Consider the following 10954-nt stretch of genomic DNA (forward strand, 5'->3'; position numbering starts at 1 on the left):
ATCAATAGTAGCGAAAAACATCCACGAGAACCCGGCTTGTCATCTCTGTGGCTTCTGCAAGTAATCCTGATGGGAGAACAAAGACTTTAACAAGACCACGCTGAACCCTGGAAGCAACACCACACGGTGCCAACATTGTCAAACACTACAGCGTAATACTGCAGAGAGAGAGAGAGAGAGAGAGAGAGACCCCCTCCCCTCAATATACACATAGAGGCCAAGACTCCAACATAAAGACAAAAAAAAAAAAAAAAACTGCTCCGGTGTGTGTGTTTATGTAATTAGCAGGAGTTCTTGTGTTACCTCTCGACCTCCTCGTCTTGGATTCCGGAGCGTCTCGAGAGGAGCAATCCATACAGGGAATTCCTAATTTGGGGGATGCCAGAGTGCGCCGTGCAAGGAGTGTGTTAGTCTGTGTAGAGGCAGGAGATAAAACCAGGGAATTATCTTCACTTGAGTAAGAGTAAATGTAGGACAAATGATGGGAAGGTTGAGGGTAAGACAAGGAAGGAGAGAAGGATATGCTGTCAGTTGTAGATATATAGGAGTAGGAGGAAGATAGGGAGGTTGAGGGTAAGCGAAGGGGGTGGAGGAAAGGAAATAGAGTGGGAAGGAAAGAAAGTTAGAGGTGAAGAGATGAAGGTAGAAGGAAGGTAGGAAGTGAGAAAGAAACTAATAAGAAAGGAAACAGTAAAAGATAAACAAACAAAGGAAGGAAGGAAGGAGAGAAAAGAATACAGAGTCAGTGCAGGAAGAAGAAGGGAGAAGAGAAGTTGGAAATGGAGAGAAAGGAAGTAGGAAATGAGAAGGATATAAAGGAAATTAAAAGAGAGAAACAGTAAAGGACAAGCAAAGGAAGGAAAGAGTAAAAAGGAAAGTGTCAGTGCGAGAAGAAGGAAAGGTGGAGGTGAAAGTAGAAGAAAAGAAAAAAAAATTATAAACTAAAAAAATGTTTAAAAAGAACGAAAAAGAAAAGATTTGTGTGTTTTCTTTATTGTTTATGGTTCTGGTCTCTCTCTCTCTCTCTCTCTCTCTCTCTCTCTCTCTCTCTCTCTCTCTCTCTCTCTCTCTCTCTCTCTCTCTCTCTCTCTCTCTCTCTCTCATTTATCTGCCTTCTTTTCACTTTGTTATGCTTTCATTATCGTTTATCTTCCCTCCTTCCGCTTTCTTCTCCTCTTCCTTTTCCTCCTCCTCCTTTTTTCCTCTATTCTCATCTCCATCTTCGTTACTTTTTAACCCTTCCTGCTCCTTCCATCTGTTCCGGCATTTTTTTTTTCCCCATTTCCTCCTCGTCCATCTTTCCTTTGCCCTCCTCTCATCCTTCTCTTCTTTGTTACTCCCCAAACTCCCTTCCCTCTTCCTTTCTTCCTCTCTCCCTCCTCTCCTTCTTTCTTATTTTCTTTTTCCTCATTTCCTTCATCCTCTTCCATCCTCTGCCTTCACTTCCTTTGCCTCTAACTTTTTTTCTTTCTTGCCTTAGTTTTTTTTTTTTCTCTCCCTTTTCTCCCTGCGTCTTTTTCTTTATTTATAATCTTCCTCCTCCTCCTCCTCCTCCCCTTTTCATAACTCCCTTACGTCTCCTCCTTCTCACTCTCCTCCTCCTCCTCCTCCTCCTCCTCCTCCCCTTTTCATAACTCCCTTACGTCTCCTCCTTCTCACTCTCCTCCTCCTTCTCATCCTCCTTCTCTTCCTCCTCCTCCTCCTCGTTCTTCTCCTCTTCCTCTTCGATTCATCATTCCCATTCGCTTCCTTCGCTTATCCTTTTCCTCTTCCCTCCTTCTCCTTCCCTCCTTCCTTATCTCATGTCCCCCTCCCCCCTCCCTCCCTCTCTCCCTCCTTGCCGTCACTCACCTGTGTGTGCCGCGAAGGACGGGGGTAGGATGGGGGAGACAGGCAGTCTTCAAGCCTGCATTACTCCTGGCTGGAACACTAAGCAGGCTCCGTGACTCAAGGCTTAGTAGTGAGTTCCGGTGATTTCAAAGTTCATGTAAATTTTTACAAGGGTATTAATGTAGGTGCTTCATAATCCTTAGACTGGCCACTCTAAACACCAACAGCTTAGGTTTAGCTTAGGTTTAGGTTAGGGAGGCACAGCTCTCTCCACCCGTAAACATCAATGATATCCAGGAATCTTTTTTTTTTTTTTTATGTAGGAGTGACACTGGCCAAGGGCAACAAAAATCAAATAAAATAAAAAAGTCCACTGAGATGTCAGTCCAAGAAAAGGGTCCAAAGCGGTAGTCAAAAACTGAAGGATAAGTGTCTTGAAACCTCCCCCTTGAAGGAATTCAAGTTAAAGGAAGGTGGAAATACAGAAGCAGGCAAATGGTTCCAGAGTTTACCAGAGAAAGGGATGAATGATTAAGAATACTGGTTAACTCTTGCATTACAGAGGTGGAAAGAGGAGTGGTAAGAAAAAGAAGAAAGTCTTGTGCAGCGAGGCCGCGGGAGGAGGGGAGGCATGCAGTTAGCAAGATCAGAAGAGTAGTTAGCATGAAAATAGCGGTAGAAGACAGCTAGATATGCAACATTGCGGCGATAAGAGAGAGCCTGAAGACAGTCAATTAGAGGAGAGGAGTTGATGAGACGAAAAGCTTTTGATTCCACCCTGTCTAGAAGAGCAGTATGAGTGGAACCCCCCCAGACATGTGAAGCATACTCCATACATGGACGGATAAGGCCCTTGTACAGAGTTAGCAGCTGGGGGGTGAGAAAACTGGCGGAGACGTCTCAGAACACCTAACTTCATGGAAGCTGTTTTAGCTAGAGATGAGATGTGAAGTTTCCAGTTCATATTATAAGTAAAAGACAGACCGAGGATGTTCAGTGTAGAAGAGGGGGACAGTTGAGTGTCATTGAAGAAGAGGGGATAGTTGTCTGGAAAGTTGTGTCGAGTTGATAGATGGAGGAATTGAGTTTTTGAGGCATTGAACAATACCAAGTTTGCTCTGCCTCAATCAGAAATTTTAGAAAGACCAGATGTCAAGCGTTCTGTGGCTTCCCTGCACGATATGTTTACCTCCTGAAGGGTTGGACGTCTATGAAAAGACGTGGAAAAGTGCAGGGTGGTATCATCAGCGTAGGAGTGGATAGGAAAAGAAATTTTGGTATAAAAGGTCATTGATGAATAATAAGAGTGTGTGACAGGACAGAATTCTGAGGAACACCATTGTTAGTAGATTTAGGAGAAGAACAGTGACTGTCTACCACAGCAGCAATAGAACGGTCAGAAAGGAAACTTGAAATGAAGTTACAGAGAGAAGGATAGAAGCCGTAGGAGGGTAGTTTGGAAATCAAAGCTTTATACCAGACTCTATCAAAAGCTTTTGATATGTCCAAGGCAACAGCAAAAGTTTCACCAAAATCTCTAAAAGAGGATGACGAAGACTCAGTAAGGAAAGCCAGAAGATCACCAGTAGAGCGGCCTTGACGGAACCCATACTGGCGATCAGATAGAAAGTTGTAAAGTGATAGATGTTTAAGAATCTTCCTGTTGAAGAGAGATTCAAAAACTTTAGATAGGCAGGAAATTAAAGCAATAGGACGGTAGTTTGAAGGATTAGAACGGTCACCCTTTTTAGGAACAGGTTGAATATAGGCAAACTTCCAGCAAGAAGGAAAGGTAGATGTTGACAGACAGAACTGAAAGAGTTTGACTAGGCAAGGTGCAAGCACGGAGGCACAGTTTCGGAGAACAGTAGAAGCGACACCATCAGGTCCATAAGCCTTCCGAGGGTTTAGGCCAGCGAGGGCATGGAAAACATCACTGCGAAGAATTTTAATAGGTAGCATGAAGTAGTCAGAGGGTGGAGGAGAGGGAGAAACAAGACCTGAATCGTCCAAGGTAAAGTTTTTAGCAAAGGTTTGAGCGAAGAGTTCAGCTTTAGAAATAGATGTGATAGCATCTGGTTGAAGTAGAGGAGGGAAAGAAAAAAAAGCAAAGTTATTAGAGATATTTTTGGCTAGATGCCAGAAGTCACGAGGGGAGTTAGATCTTGAAAGGTTTTGACACTTTCTGTTAATGAAGGAGTTTTTAGCTAGTTGGAGAACAGACTTGGCATGGTTCCGGGCAGAAATATAAAGTGCATGAGATTTTGGTGATGGAAGGCTTAAGTACCTTTTGTGGGCCACCTCTCTATCATGTATAGCACGAGAACAAGCTGTGTTGAACCAAGGTTTAGAAGGTTTAGGACGAGAAAAAGAGTGAGGAATGTATGCCTCCATGCCAGACACTATCACCTCTGTTATGCGCTCAGCACACAAAGACGGGTCTCTGACACGGAAGCATTAGTCATTCCAAGGAAAATCAGCGAAATACCTCCTCAGGTCCCCCAAACTAGCAGAGGTAAAATGCCAGAGGCACCTTCGCTTAGGGGGATCCTGAGGAGGGATTGGAGCGATAGGACAAGATACAGATACGAGATTGTGATGGGAGGAGCCGAACGGAGAAGAAAGGGTGACAGCATAAGCAGAAGGATTAGAGGTCAGGAAAAGGTCAAGAATGTTGAGCGTATCTCCATGTCCTGTGTCTTCCCGCGGCGATGGGAAGTGGGTCAGAGCACAACAGGCGGGGGAGAGTGAAGGGAAGGGAATGAGAAGGAGGATGCTAAGAGGAAGAGAATTAGAAATAGAAAATGAGAGGAATGATAACCAGAGAGAGCAAGCGAGGGGAGAGTGAAAGAGAAAGGAATGAGAAGGAAGATATTAAGAAGAAAGAAGAGTGGGGAAAGAGAAAATGATAAGGTAAAGATTAAGAGAGAGAGAGAGAGAGAGAGAGAGAGAGAGAGAGAGAGAGAGAGAGAGAGAGAGAACCAACGCACTGCTCTCAGACATCATGGCCTGGGGCGACCGGTGGCAAGTCAAATTTGCCCCCGAAAAGACTCAGGCCATGGTGGTATCCCGCTCTCACGAGGACGCGCGTGAGGTGCGTGGAAGGCTGAAGATGGGAGACAACAGCATCCCTCTGCAGGACAGCGTAAACATCCTTGGCGTGGAGGTGGACTCGCGGCTGCTCTTCGACCGTCACCTCGAGGACGTGGCCCGAAAAGCGTCTCAGAAGGTGACACTGTTGAGGCGTCTGAGGCACCTCCTTGACTCCGATGGCCTCCTGACCCTGTACAAGGCTCAGGTCAGTCCCATCATGGAGTACGCGCCGCTCACGTGGATGTCCAGTGCCCGATGTCATCTCAACTTGCTGGACAAAGTGCAAAGGAGGGCAGAGCGCCTCATCAGTGGCGCCAGACAGACGCAGCCTCGCCAGCAACCGCTGGCAGCAGATACAGAAGGATGGATACAGCAGCAGCAGATACAGAAGGATGGGCCGGTGCTGAGGGACACTCTGGATCATCGCCGGAAAGTTGCAGCGCTGACAGTGCTTCATAAGGCGCAGCTCCAGAATGTTCCTCACCTAGCAGACCTGAGGGCTACCTGGAGGAGATCTGAGCGCAATACGAGAACGGTATTGAGCAACGATCTCCTCTTAGAGGTGCCAGGGTCTCGCTCCACCACCCACCAACGGGCCTTCTCCTCCGCCACTGTAGTGTGGTGGAACACCCTCACGGCTGTGGTGGACGTACGACATCTGTCCACACAGCAGATGAAAGTGTCCACACACAAGTGGTTACGCCTTCAGACTCTCAACCCTCCATAAGAAAGACACAAAAATATGGTCGTGTCTGACCTCCAGTGAACTTAACATATAGATATATATGACCTCTATTGTAAATACTGTGTATATATATATATATATATATATATATATATATATATATATATATATATATATATATATATATATATATATATATATATATATATATATATATATATATATATATATATATATATATATATATATATATATATATATATATATAACCATATCATTTTCTAGTTTATTAATCTATTTATTTGCTTATTATTTATACATTGATTTAATCACTGGTTACATACATGTGCCTATACATCTTAGCAAAATATTAATATCTATTATACCACACACAGTAATGCCTTAAAATAGTTATACACCACAAAGATAACTTTAGCAAAGGCCACAATGAACATGTGTGTTTAATTGTTTAAATAAAAAAAAAAAAGGAGAGAGAGAGAGAGAGAGAGAGAGAGAGAGAGAGAGAGAGAGAGAGAGAGAGAGAGAGAGAGAGAGAGAGAGGTGCTGGGAAATATGTGATCTTTTTCTAAGCATATGAGTTCGTTTTGAAGCCCCAGAGGATGTGATATTTTACACCACCACTCATTTTTGCCTCCTCCTCGCCTCTTTTCCTGTATCTCTTGTCCTCTTTTCCTTCCTTTCTGTTTTTCTTCCTTCTTTCCTTTCCTTTCGCCTTTCTTTCTTCCTCCTTTCCTTTTCACCTTCCTTCTTTCTTTATCTCTCTCCTTCTCTCTCTTTCGGTTTTCTTCTTTTTCAACTTTTTTTCAGCTTCCTTTTCTTCTTTCCTCCCTCCCTTCCTTCTTTCTTTTTTTTCTTCCTGCACTTCATTCTTGTCCTTTTGTCTTCCCTCCTTCTTTCCTTCCTTTCCTTTATTCTCTCTCATTTTCTTTCCTTCCTTCCTTCTTTCGTTCCCTTCATTTCTTCCTTTCCCTCCTTCCTTTCTTTCCTTCTGTTCTTCACTCCTACCTTTATCTCATTCTCTCTTCCTTGCATCTCTCTCTCTCTCTCTCTCTCTCTCTCTCTCTCTCTCTCTCTCTCTCTCTCTCTCTCTCTCTCTTCTCGTATCTTGCTTTCAGTTTTCACTCAAATTCCTTCGAGATAAAATAGACTTTTCGTGTTTCCCTCATTCTGTGTGTGTGTGTGTGTGTGTGTGTGTGTGTGTGTGTGTGTGTAGGCTGTGGTCCTTTTCACGCTTAATGGTATCAGGAAAGAGAGCACACACACACACACACACACACACACACACACACACACACACACACACACACACACACACACACTGAAAAGGGAAATGATTGTACATGCTCTCTCTCTCTCTCTCTCTCTCTCTCTCTCTCTCTCTCTCTCTCTCTCTCTCTCTCTCTCTCTCTCTCTCTCTCTCTGTCCATTTCTTACCACTAACATAATTCGGGTGGAAAATTGCGAGAGAGAGAGAGAGAGTATGTACAATCATTTCCCTTTTCAGTGTGTGTGTCTGTGTGTGTGTGTGTGTGTGTGTGTGTGTGTGTGTGTGTGTGTGTGTGTGTGTGTGTGCTCTCTTTCCTGATACCATTAAGCGTGAAAAGGACCACAGCCTACGCGCACACACACACACACACACACACACACACACAGAATAAGGGAAACACGAAAAGTCTATTTTATCTCGAAGGAATTTGAGTGAAAACTGAAAGCAAGATACGAGAAGAGAGAGAGAGAGAGAGAGAGAGAGAGAGAGAGAGAGAGAGAGAGAGAGAGAGAGAAATTAACAGAACTGAGAAACAGACGAAATTTTACCAGATAAAGAGCTGAAAAAAATGAAGAAAAAAATGAAATCATAGGAAAAAAAGAGAAAAGTAAAGAAAGAGATTAGGAAATAGAGAGGAAATAAAGATTAAAACGGGGGAAAAATAAATGATAGGAAGTGAAAATAAAGAAGAAGGGTTAAAAGGAGGGAAACGAGGAAAGAAAGCAGTTGAAAAGGGAAAGAAAGAGAAAGTAATGGGAGAAGGAAGCAGAGAGGAGAAGGGAATGAAGGAAAGAGAAGAGAAAGGAGAAAAAGAGGAGAAAAATTAAAGGAGGATAATTTGACTATTCTATTTCTCCATCTTTATTCGTTTACTCCTTTCTTGCTTTATTATCTACTATTCTTCTTCCTCCTCATCTTCCTCTTCCTCCTCCTCCTGTTCCTATTACTAATACAGCTCCTTCTCTTCCTCCTCCTCCTCCTCGCCTTCCCGCCGTTTTTAATTAAATAATTGGCTTCTGTTCCTACCACATGCTAGTCACTTTAATCAGGAGAGAGAGAGAGAGAGAGAGAGAGAGAGAGAGAGAGAGAGAGAGAGAGAGAGAGAGAGAGAGAGAGAGAGAGAGAGAGAGAGAGAGAGAGAGAGAGAGAGAGAGAGAGAGAGAGAGAGAGAGAGAGAGAGAGAGCAATTGATAAGCATTTTTAATCAATCCATAAATCTCTTTCCTAATTTGTGGAGAGACTGAAAACTTTGGATCTTACTCAAACTAACTAAATTTTGCACAGGCCTTCGTAAAGTGTCATTTCATGAGGCACACTTTGCATAAACACTTCATACACTTCACTATTCTCCGCAGTGGTTATAATCCTGTGAACAAAATGAACATAGGGATTTTATTTCTTCACACCTACACACACACACACACACACACACACACGCGCACACACACACACACACACACACACACACACATTATTTTCCCAAGCGTCTTATCTCGAATGCTTTGACAGACAGTACTGTACTGAAGGGTACTGGAGTGTTTTTTTTTTTATTTTATCTTTATTTCTTTCATTATCATTATTTATCTTTATTTTCTTTCATTTTTTTATTTTCTTTCATTACTTCACTCAGAGATATCAATAATTCTTTATAAGGAAATAAAAGCAATTTACTTTATTAGTTTATTTATTTTATTCATTTATTTACTTTTTTTCTCCAATATTATGTATTCTCTTAGCCCGTTTATTGTACACACCCGAACAGCATTTCTCACAACATATTTTCTCTGACTTGAATTATTCGTGAAAACTTCCTACACAACCTCTCTTGCGTTATATTCATTTGTAAGTCCTTTCATTAATGTACATCCAACGTCACATATTCTACGTTTCCTTTTTATGCACCTAGAGTAAGAAATTGTGTCACATTTTTATATTAACACATTCCTTTAATTCACCTGTAAGTGTGCACTCACGCTGCCATGTTAAATTCTCCTTCAGTTCGTCTTGTTTTGTGAGGACTCCTGCCACATCTTATTCATCATTGCGTATTCTTTATGTCCATCTATCAGTGCACACCCTCGCCACATTCATACTACATTTTCTTTTATCTCACTTTATTGGTAAGAATTCTTGTCCCACTTCACGTAACATAATACATTCTTTACAGTTCATCTGTTATCGTGCACCCTCACCACATCCTCACCATATCAATGTTACTATAGTTCATCTGTTATCGTGCACCCTCACCACATCCTCACCACATCAATGTTACATTTTCTTTTAGTTCCTCTTATTGGTGATACTCTTTCCATAATTCATTTAACATTAGGCAGGGTTTTTCTAGGGGAGTCCATTCATTTGCGTGCAACCCTCACTGCATCTATATTGCATTCTCTTTTATTTCACTTTATTAGAAAGAACTCTCGGTACATTACTGCCAACTTTGCATTTTTTTTTTTTTTTTTTTTTTTTGTGTATCTTCGTTAGTAGCCAAACTCACCTCCACACAGTATCCTTCACAATACATTTTCTTTCATTTCAGTTACTAGCGTGGTGGCGGGCTCCTCCCCTCACACCGCAGCGGGATGCCTGGAACACAAGCCCCGCACAGCTCTCCACGCACCGGCTCGTTAGCACCACACTAAACCAACCTTGAACCTGAGCCTGAAAACTGGCCTTCCACTCTTCCCTCTCGCAACATTTTATTTCTTCCTATCATTTGTTCATCCCTTTCATTCTCCCACTCTGCTCTTCTTCGCTCTTCCGTGTTCTTTTAAATCTTGACATTTGAGTTCCTCTTGTCTGCTCGAGTGAAGCGAATGGGGCTTTGCTTCGTTCAGAGTTCAAGCACTATAGGGTTGTACCACTGCCAACAAAATCTTTTTCGCCGTGCTTTTATCAAGAGATCTCAAATTTTCCGTGGTATTATTAATTTCAACTTAGGCTCCAGCACACTTGAACGCTGTATGGTTTGAATGCTAGACAAATGTTGCTATCTATCTAGTTGCTTGCGTCTATAGTTTTCAATCAGCAGGAAGCAGAAAGCGAAGGTGGATGAGTGAAAAGTGAGAAAAGATATCTTTCCTTTGATCACAACGACTTGATATGTTTTCTTCCCCAAATCGTCTTCAGTTACACAAGACCTCTAACCGAACCCTACAAACACTGACCAAACATACAGCCAATTAAACAAAAAAAAAAAAAAAAAAAAACGGAAAAGCAGCGTTTCAGCACGTCCTGAGAGCAAGACAGATCCTGGAGGGCTGGACTCGACTGTACTCAGCTCTCTGGACGTCTCTTACTCCTCAACAAAGCGAGGCGAGGCGAGGCGACCGGCGGGGCTCATATACCCGAACCCGCCATTCAGTGGAAAGCCTCCTGATCCGCTCTGATCACCGCACGCACTTGCACCGGCCAAGGCAAAACAATAAAAGGAAGCAAAAGAAGTCGATGCTGCTGCTAAACTCAGGATAAAACTGACCGCACAGGTATATCTTCTTCTTTACTTCCCACGACCTGCACACATTTCTAAAAGGCAAGGCAAGGGAAGCTGAACTGAAGCGAAAGGATGAAAATAAGTAAAGGGAGAAGAGTGTATGTTATTATTTTTTTTTTTCCGAGATGTACTTTTCGTTATTATTTTCTTCCTTAGGCATGTGCGTTCAATTTTAGATACATTTATAAGAGGTAGAGGTGGAGTAAAACAAACATGAAAATAAGTAAAAGAGAAAGATGTTATTTTCATTCTAATATACTTTTGTTATATATATATATATATATATATATATATATATATATATATATATATATATATATATATATATATATATATATATATATATATATATATATATATATATATATATATAGACACAATATGCACTTGTTGTTTTAGATACATTTGGAAACAGAATAGGAGTGAAGCGAAACACTTAAATGAGACGAGAGAACGATACATGTCTGTTTATATTTTCTAACCCAGACACGTGCATGTATTTTTAGATTCTCGTACCTACATTTCAAGAGGGAATAGAAAGTGGAGTGAAGAAAAAGATGGA

The 10954-nt window shown here is 41.9% G+C and overlaps 1 long non-coding RNA gene across 1 annotated transcript in view; it reads left to right on the forward strand.

Annotated features, from left to right (window-relative positions):
- Positions 1-10548, forward strand: part of LOC135098859 (uncharacterized) — a 13554-nt gene extending 3006 nt beyond the window's left edge. The window contains exon 2 of the long non-coding RNA XR_010267450.1: positions 9439-10548. This is a non-coding gene — a long non-coding RNA (uncharacterized LOC135098859). The remainder of the gene's footprint in view (positions 1-9438) is intronic.
- Positions 10549-10954: the final 406 nt, after the last annotated feature.

This window comes from Scylla paramamosain, unplaced genomic scaffold (assembly GCF_035594125.1).
Source record: "Scylla paramamosain isolate STU-SP2022 unplaced genomic scaffold, ASM3559412v1 Contig88, whole genome shotgun sequence".
Classification (NCBI taxonomy): Eukaryota; Metazoa; Arthropoda; class Malacostraca; order Decapoda; family Portunidae; genus Scylla; species Scylla paramamosain.